The sequence below is a fragment of the Salvia miltiorrhiza genome, chromosome 3 (genome assembly GCF_028751815.1).
Source record: "Salvia miltiorrhiza cultivar Shanhuang (shh) chromosome 3, IMPLAD_Smil_shh, whole genome shotgun sequence".
NCBI lineage: Eukaryota > Viridiplantae > Streptophyta > Magnoliopsida > Lamiales > Lamiaceae > Salvia > Salvia miltiorrhiza.
This window is the reverse complement of record NC_080389.1, coordinates 27,745,329-27,755,135: the sequence shown is the minus strand read 5'-3', so window position 1 is coordinate 27,755,135 and position 9,807 is coordinate 27,745,329.

Below are 9,807 nucleotides of genomic sequence, written 5' to 3'. Positions count from 1 at the left end.
TGAGAAAAACGATGGATGACAGTAGCACGCCAAAAGGCGGCTTATTTCTCGCTAAGCAGCGATTAGAATAGATCAAAGCAGCCCATAGAGCAGAGGCGCAAAATAGTGTAGCCCGTAGAGTAGAGCAGAGCATCCCGTAGAGTAGAACAGAGCATCCCGTAGAGTAGGGTAGAGCAGCCACAGAGTAGCGAAGAGCATTGGAATCACGGCAGAGAATTGAAATCACAGCAAAGCATTGGAATCACGGCAAAGCATTGGAATCCCGCACTATGGCAGAGCATTGGGATCACGGATGGTGGCAGAGCATTGGGGTCACGGACGGTGGCAGAGCATTGGGGTCACGGACGGTGGCAGAGCGTTGGGGTCACGGACGGTGGCAGAGCATTCCTCTGCTGCTTCCCCCCTTTGTATGCATTCCTTTGCTGCTTCCCTCCTTGCCGGCTGGAACACTCTGCGCGGAGCATGGATGTAGTGACCCGCTCTTTTATATATTTTAAATCCAGTAATGAGTGTGTATTTTTGTTCATCAGTGAATGAAAACGGATATTATTCTGATATGAATTCAGCTTATGATCCTGAATTTATATTGTTAAAGCAGTTAATGATGTTATTTCAGAGTATAACTGACTTAGCAAAGTCACGTTATTTATTTAAGCGAGATGGAATTAGATTTTATTTTTACTCAAGTTATGGATTATTTCCGACTCGTGAATTAATTAAATCTGCGGATTTAATTCATATATTAGAACAACGAACGAATTAAATCTACGGATTTAATTTTGATTCATTATATAACTTATCGATTTTAGCGAGATATCACATGTCGAAATCGAGATTTATGTAAATACAGTATCAAGCAGAATCGAAGCCAGTATTTTATTTCAGTTACGGAATCACCGAGACATAGAAAATACATCATTAATTCTTCTATATTATTTTTTTTCTTTTTCTTTCCATCAATCTTTGACCACTCATTTTTCACCCCAACCATTCACTCTTTCCCTACCATTTTCCCCCATCACTCATCATTTTTCCCACCACTCATCACTCAAGTATGCAGCCAACAATCCTCCTCTATTAACTTCAACTCCAGCCAACAGACTCCCCTTTCACTCACAGCAGCGTCGACTTCCCTGCTGCCATACTTGAACAAGCTTCAGTTCATTTGAGACTTCATTAACAGGAGAGAAAGAGCTGCCCAACTTCCGCCAAATCCTCAAGGTAAGCTTCGGCTTGAACGTTTCCACCTCCTGCCATAACCTCCACCTGCATTTTAAAGCAATAACACCTTCATTGTATTTCAGTTATTCCCCATCTCAATCATCAATACCACAACAGCCAACCAACAAGCTAGATACTCAAGGTATTTATGCGACCTCAGTTATTCAATTCAGTTTGCATTCATACCATCAAACATGATCAGATTCAAATGATAGAAGACCTATATAAGCATAATGGACTTAGCAGCGAAGTTACACTTCATAATGCAGAACACCAGTTACATTTATTTTATGTACGAATTAGTGTGTAGAACTCGAGCAACTCAACATACTAAGCACAACAAGGAAAATCAAGCTTTACAATAGAGTAGATGGGGACTTAGCTTTTAGAAATGAGGGGCGCTGCTCTGCTTAGTCAAGCCGAGAGACGATATCTGGGCAGCGACTCGCGGGAACAGCAACGTCCACGGCGTCGAGCGGTGAAAGGCAGATGACTCCCCACCTCGGCGATGGCGCTCGCCGATTCTGGATTGCAGCAGCGGCGGAGTACCCTTCGCTCGAATCCAGCAGCAGCGTGGCGTGGCTCGAACCGTCGACCCCGGGGAAAACGGTAACGGCGGAACTTTCCCTACTCGCTGGAGAAACGCAACGGCTGCGGCAAGATTGAGAGTGGAATGAGAGGACCAGGGCTCGACCTCTGCCTTGGGTGTGTGTGTGCGTGTTCCCGGAGCTTCCAGAAGGGAGAAGAGGTGAGGAATGGCGCCGGGCTCAGGCTCTACACCGGCGTCGCCGATTTGAGAGAAAGAACGACGACTAGCAGCCGCTGAATTTACAGAGTCCACGGCGAAGGCGCTTCGAGACTTTGCGCACGTACATACAGAGAGAAGGAGAGATCGAATCTCGTCGGATTACAGAAGCAGCGGCGTCGCGGAGGAAGGCGGCGGCCGCTCACCGGTCTTTCAGTTGCAGCGGCGACGGGTTTTCGACGGCAGGGGAAGAGCTAGGGCTCGATTTTGGAAGGGGGTGGAATTTGGGCTCGATTTATGATCTGCGACTGAATTGAGGAGAGAGATGTCAACGCCGGGATTAAACGCGTCAATAGCCGACGCCGGTGGTAGTAGGCGACGGCCGGATGGCCGGAGAAGGAGGAGCCGAGCGATCCTCGGTGGGAGAAGAAGAAGTCGAGCGGGCGGCTCTTTGAGGAATGAAGAGAAGAGACCGAGAGTTTAGAGAGAGAGATTGGGCTGTTTTTTTTGGGCTCCTCTTTTATTCAATTTGGGCCCTATTATTTTTATTGTGTAATTGGGCTCACCCTTTTAATTAAGTTGTTTCAGCCCACTCTCATTATTCTGTTGGGCTTTAATTATTCAGATAATTGGGCTGGCTTATTTATTAATATTGGGCCTCTGATTTTATTTAAATGGCCGATTTTAATTACTGATTGGGCCTCCGATTTTAATTATATGGGCTTTGATTTAATTGTTGTTTTGATTTGTATGGACTTCATTTAATTGAGTTGGACTTTAATTATTTTAATAATTGGGCCATTACATTGGGCCATTTCATTGTGCCGGAGTTTATTTAATTATGTTGGACTCCTTATTTGGGCTTCGTTTCAGTGGGCCGATTTTATTTTAAATTACAGTGGGCTTGAGTTGGGCCGAAAATTTGGGCCTTTATTTTATTTTCTTTGGGCTTCATAATTATTTATTTTTGGGCCTTGTTGTATTTATTATAATTGGACCTAATTCAATTATTTTGCTTGGGCTTTAGTTTAATTCATGGGGCCTAATTTAATTAAATCATTGGGCTTTGTTATTTTATTCCGATTGGGCCTCCTAATTATTTTCTTTAGGCCTTGGTTATTTATTCAACTGGGCCCTAAAATTTTTTTTAATTACTTGAGTCCATGAATTACTCCAATTAAACTTTTCAATTTAATTATTGGAATGCCACGATTTATTTAAATCAAGCCCATATTTGTTTAATTAATTATTAGGCTGCCTTATGTTGAGCCTTTTAATTATTTAATCTTATAACATTACTTGTTCCTATTTATTAAGCCCGATTAATTATGAGGTTATAAAGCGAATAAGTTGAAGTATTATTTATTTTCTATTGACTACGAGGAATGGGGTTTATTTAATTGGCGAGTTAGAACACCCTAAGAGAACGGATTAATTTTTATTAATTATCCGGCTTCATGAAACGAGACTTAGCTTTTGTTTAAATCCGATAGCTTGGATTAACAATAGAAATTCCTTGATTATTATTTCAGAATAATAATTCATGCATATAGATCATGCATAGTTAATTCTGTATTCTCATTATTTGAGGATTTTACTTGAGCAGTATCTTATTTATATTCTCGTAATAAAGGTCAAGCACGAGATTAATAATCAGTCAAGGAACTACTGTACCACAGAAAGTTTATATCAGGTGGGCATTACTTTCATATATATCAAATGAGTTTAAATATTACGTTCAAGCAAGTTATTTCATGACTAAATTAATTGAAGTTATTTCAAATATTGTCTTGCCATAAAATGTTTAAATTTCAGTATGATATCTATCTTATGTGACTTTAATCATGTAATCGAATTCGGGTCTTGAGCAGTTGATAGCTATCCTGCCAGGGCTAGTGTACACCAGTGACCGTGAGTCATCTAGCGGGTTGGCCGGTCAAGTGACCGTGAGAGGTGGCCACCTCTCCGGCACAAAGTTCCAGATATGATAGATTACAAGAGAACTTAGACTGCAGTCGAACTTTAAGAATCACAAATGAATTTAGTAAGCTTGGGCCTTTTAGCGAAAAACTCCCTTGCTGTACTGTTTATTATGGCATGACAATTTACAGTTTTGAAGCATGTATTTTATACTTAGGCATACGTGCCCACTGAGTACTTTTGTACTCAAGCCCTGCATATATTTCTAAATATGCAGGTTGAGCAGCTGCCGATGGTGATGAAGTGACGAGCGGGATTCTTTTGTCTTATTATGTATTAATGAACTCTAGGGTTACATGTCTTCATACATGTAATCAGAATCATATTCCGCTGCGTACTCAGAAGTTTTATGTTTATTTGGCTAAGTCAGAGATATCTGAACTTATTAGTTATTTGAGTCTATACGACTAAACTTCTGTTATATTATAAATATTCCTTTTGTTAATTTATAAAATGTGATTCTTCTTTGTTTAATTATCCCCTTTCTACCCCGCTTCTAATATCCCTCCATTAGTCACGGTTTCCCGGCTTAATTATCCTTAATTAGGACCGGTCGTGACAGAGTGGTATCAGAGCAGTTCATTTGCTCTGAACCCTAGAGTTAATAAATTTTTCTAGTATGATCACTAGTATGAAAGAGTCAGTCGGCAAAAGCTCAGCACTTCATCACATCGCTATGCTCAACAGAAAGGAATGCAACAGAAAGTTTTGAATGTTGAAGTTTATATTTCGCCTTGATGCAAATGTTGATTTTACTGATGCCTTTTATGGAGATGTTACTCAATGAACTTAGATGCGCTAAGGATGCATGATCACTGTTATGAACACAACAATAGAAGGAATTTAGCAAGAACATTTTTGCTTTTCTCTGTAAATTGAGGCGATGAGTAAGTTACAAAGTTAGTGAACCAGACGAGAAATCAACAAACAAAATACAATGGGGAGTAAAGAAAAGTGTCACACACAAGATAGTGACACGGGCATAGATCTTCGTTCGGATTATTCACGCGAGGCGGATACCGAATCAACTATCGCCTTAATCAGAGTATAGTGGGAACACTTTTCATAGTAATAAGAATACCCTACATAGTTTGGAAACTGCAACATAGCGGAGTTATCTCTTTTCAAAAACCTAGTTAGTACTAGTTGCAGCATATTTAAGACTTCACGAATTATATTCGAGTCTAGTGTTAGGCTATTATGATTATAATACTGTGGTTTGAATTTCGAGACCTCAAGTAGAATTATTACCTTACTGTTGTAGATATGTTTGAACCCTACTGTTTTTGCCACCTATTTTGATATTCGTGAGTTTGATTATGCGACCTTCATGTATAGATGGCAAGGATGCGCTTTACCAGACGACGGCCGTTGCGTCGAGATGCTAGTCCGGATGCTATCAGGAACTCATATTTTACTTATCGCCGATGCCACGGTGATGACTTAGGCCAATTCTTGGCCGGCTTCCATCGACACTGGGTCGCTGCAAGAGACCATGGGATATCGGACTATGACGGAATGGAGCGGCTAATGGATTTGCTGCCATCAGAATGGCAGGGATGGGCGAGGATGATTTCCGCTCACTACATCACTCGTTCTGGCAGGTCCTATGACTTGCATTATGACTTCTCTGGATTTACTGCTGAGATCCAGGCACAATTCACTCGTTGGGGAAATGCTCCTCGAGGGCCGTATATACGTCCGAGAGACCTTGCTCGAGTCGGAGTACCTTCGCCCGACGAACTACTGGACCCACTTCCGGAGCCGACTCCACCAGCAGCCCCTATCTTAAGGCAACCCAGGAGGCACGACGCTGAGGCAGGCCCCTCTAGGCCTCAAGCCTACAGAGATTTTCCACCTGGCACGGGTTCAGTGCCATTAGTCTGTGAGCCACCATTGTCATCGAGGCAGTTGAGCAAGGCAGAGATAGCAGCCGCTATGGCCGACGTTGACAGAGTCTTAGCCGATACCATTGATTTCCTCAATAAGGGAAAAGCCCCGGCCATGGACGACCGCCCAACTCTTCGAGTCACCTTGAAGATGATTCGCTCAGCCATCATTGGCCAGGCAGCAGGTGAAGGAGGGGGTGAGTCGCACCCATCTGGCGGAGAAACAGATGAGGATCCAGAGGAAGATCCGGAAGAGGATCCAGAGGAAGATCCGGAAGAGGATCCAGAGGAAGACAGCCATGCCCCGACCCAGGGATCTTGTACCCGATCTTCTTAGACCGGTTTATATATATGTCTAGTATGATGTTATTTAAATATTCCAGAAACATAGATAATTTTAATGTTTTTTTTTGTATGCCATATGCCGGCATAGTCTTTTGACTAGTATTAGTACGGATACGCGAAACCTTGGGGCGTTCTGTGATTGAGTACTTTTTGTAATGGCTTCGCTGGATAGCCAGTTCATCATGTGTGGTACTTACATAGATCTTTGAACCTAGATTTTTATGATGATGTAAAGTCCTCATTGAGGCAATTTTCCCTATGTTATATATGGTGACCTTATTGGTCTTTCGTGGCAAGTCATTCCGCTATGTTTTATTTATATGTTCGCTTAAGTTTTAACAGGAGCAGAACTCGATGAGTTAAAGAGTAACTATAGAAATGAGAGTATGTCCTTATTGCATTTTAATGCGCTGACAACTTATGTTTTGACCTAATAGAATGCCACCAAAACGAGGACGACCAAGAGGAGGGGGCAGGATTCCCCGAAATGAAAGAAGAGACCCAGAAACAGTGCCAGAACCAGAACCCGAAATAGTTCAACCACCTGTTCAGCCAGAACGACGGATTGAAGAATTATTTTTGCGACAGAACCCACCTACTTTCAACGGGACAGGAGACCCGGCAGAAGCTGAAACTTGGGTTCGCGCTATTGAACGCATTTTCAACTTCCTGCGTTGCACCGACCAAGAACGCCTGACTTGTATGTCCTTTCAGTTGACTGGGTCAGCTGATTTCTGGTGGGAAGCAAGGATGAAAACGATGACAGCAGAGCAGTTAGAAAATCTGACCTGGGAACAATTCAAAGCCGGTATATATGACAAGTATATACCCAAGAGCTACCGCAAGAAAAAGGAAGCTGAATTTTACAATCTGAAACAAGGGAAGATGTCGGTAACTCAATACGACAGGATGTTCTGCGATATGTCTAGATATGCACCGGAACAAGTTGACACAGATGAGAAGATGGCTGAAAAGTTTTGTGCCGGTCTGAGGCACGAAATTAGGATGGCTTTGGCAAGCCACGGAGGATTGTCTTACACTGAGTCGCTCAGCCGAGCATTAGACATTGAAGCAGCCATGCCAGGAGAAAGACCTGCAACTGTACCTACGCCAGCACCTTCACATGATCAGAATCATAATCAAAATTTTAGAGGAAAGAGGAGATGGGACAACAGTAACCCGAACCAAGGTGAGAAGAGGCCATGGCAGGGACGGGTTTTCCAGTCACAGGGCTATGGAGGCCAGAGTGCACCGAAACAGATGGGAAATAACCAACAGAGGGCCCCACATTGTCCCAAATGTAACAAAAATCATGTGGGAATCTGTAAGGCCGGCAGTGATAGTTGTTATATCTGTAACCAGAAAGGGCACTATGCAAACCGGTGCCCGAATAAGCAACATGGAACGAGTTCAAGGCCAAACCCACCTATCCAGGCTCCGCATCTTCGAGCAATTCAAGCTTTGCCCCAACCATACCCAAGGCAACAACCACAGTATCAGCAGCCACAGCAGCACCAACAGCTACAGTACCAACCCCAACCTCAACAACCATATCAGCAACAGGCCCGCCAACAACAGCAGCGACAACAGAAACAACATGAAAAACCTCGTCATGCTAGAGCCTATGCTATGAGGCAGAAGCAGCCCGAGAACAACCAGGGAAACCTGGCAGGTATGGGCATGCTACTCAATACTCCTGTTGTACTTCTATTTGATACGGGCGCATCGCATACTTTCATTTCAAGTACATGTGTTGACACATTAAAACTTAAAATGGAAAGAGCTGACCAAGAGTTGAGTATATCATCACCTATAGGAGGGATGACGACAGTAGATCATGTGTGCTTGAACCTAGAACTGAACATAGGGTCACACAAGATTGTAGTGAACAACTCGTATGTTATTCCAATGGGAGATGTGGACATAATCCTAGGAATGGACTGGCTAGCCGAGAACTATGCCACCATCCTTTGTAACGAAAGACGGATATCGTTTCGACCCCCAGGAAGGGAGCCGTCACATTTCCACGGAATTAGTATGGGAAGAAGAAAGATGATCATCTCCGCCCTACAAGCAACGAAAATGATGAAGAAGGGATACCCAGCTTACCTCGTATATTTGCACGGAGAACTGGGTACTGAAAAGAGTATAGAAGATGTAGCAATTGTACGGGACTTTTCAGATGTATTTCCAGAGATTCTGCCAGGGCCACCACCGGACAGACCAATTGAGTTTACCATTGATTTGGAGCCCGGGGCAGCTCCCATTTCGAAGGCACCATACCGGATGGCTCCTAAAGAGTTGGAAGAACTCAAAATACAACTGCAAGAACTTTTGGAACTTGGATTCATTAGGCCAAGTGTATCACCTTGGGGTGCACCTGTACTTTTTGTGAAGAAAAAGGATGGCACATTGAGAATGTGCATAGACTATAGGGAACTGAACAAAGTGACACTGAAGAACAAATATCCTTTACCAAGGATAGATGACCTCTTCGACCAGCTCAAGGGAGCAAGCGTGTTCTCGAAGATTGATTTGCGGTCTGGTTATCACCAGCTGAAGATTCGACCAGAAGACGTACCTAAGACGGCATTTCGAACTAGGTATGGCCACTACGAATTTGTAGTTGTGCCATTCGGGCTAACTAATGCGCCAGCCGTGTTCATGGACCTCATGAATCGAGTGTTCCATCCGTATTTAGACAAATTTGTCTTGGTATTCATAGATGACATCCTGATCTACTCGAAGAACGAGAAAGACCATGAGGAACATCTGAGAATTGTCCTAGAAACGTTGAGGACGGAGCGCCTTTACGCCAAATTCAGCAAGTGCGAGTTTTGGCTCAGCGAAGTCACATTTTTAGGACATATTGTGTCATCAGAAGGGATTAAAGTGGACCCTGAAAAAGTGCAAGCGGTGCGCGAATGGAAATCGCCTACTAACCCTAATGAGATAAGAAGTTTCTTAGGATTGGCAGGTTACTATAGGAGGTTTATGGAAGGATTTTCCAAAATTGCAAGGCCAATGACGCAACTACTCAGGAAGGGAATAAAATTTTCTTGGACAGAGGAGTGCGAGAAGAGCTTCCAAGAACTTAAGGAGAAGTTAACTACGGCACCAGTGTTAGCCGTCCCAACAGCTGATAAGGAATACATGATCTACACAGACGCGTCCAAAAATGGACTTGGTTGCGTGCTGATGCAAGAAGGAAGAGTGATAGCATATGCGTCACGACAGCTTAGGCCACATGAACTGAATTACCCGACTCATGATCTGGAATTAGCTGCAGTGGTGCATGCGCTGAAGATTTGGAGGCACCACCTATATGGAGTTAGGTGTGAAATATTCACAGATCATAAAAGCCTGAAATACTTTTTCGAGCAAAAGGACCTCAACATGAGACAAAGGAGATGGCTCGAACTAGTGAAAGACTATGACTGCGGTATTAACTACCACCCAGGCAAGGCCAACGTAGTGGCTGATGCATTGAGTCGTAAGACCCAATCTAAATTGGGAGCTCTCATCACTCGAGAGACGGTGCTCATAAGGGAATTTAGCAAAATGAGCATAGAAGTGGTTAAACCACCAGGGACGATAGCAAGCGTTGTGGCAACAGTACCTAACTTG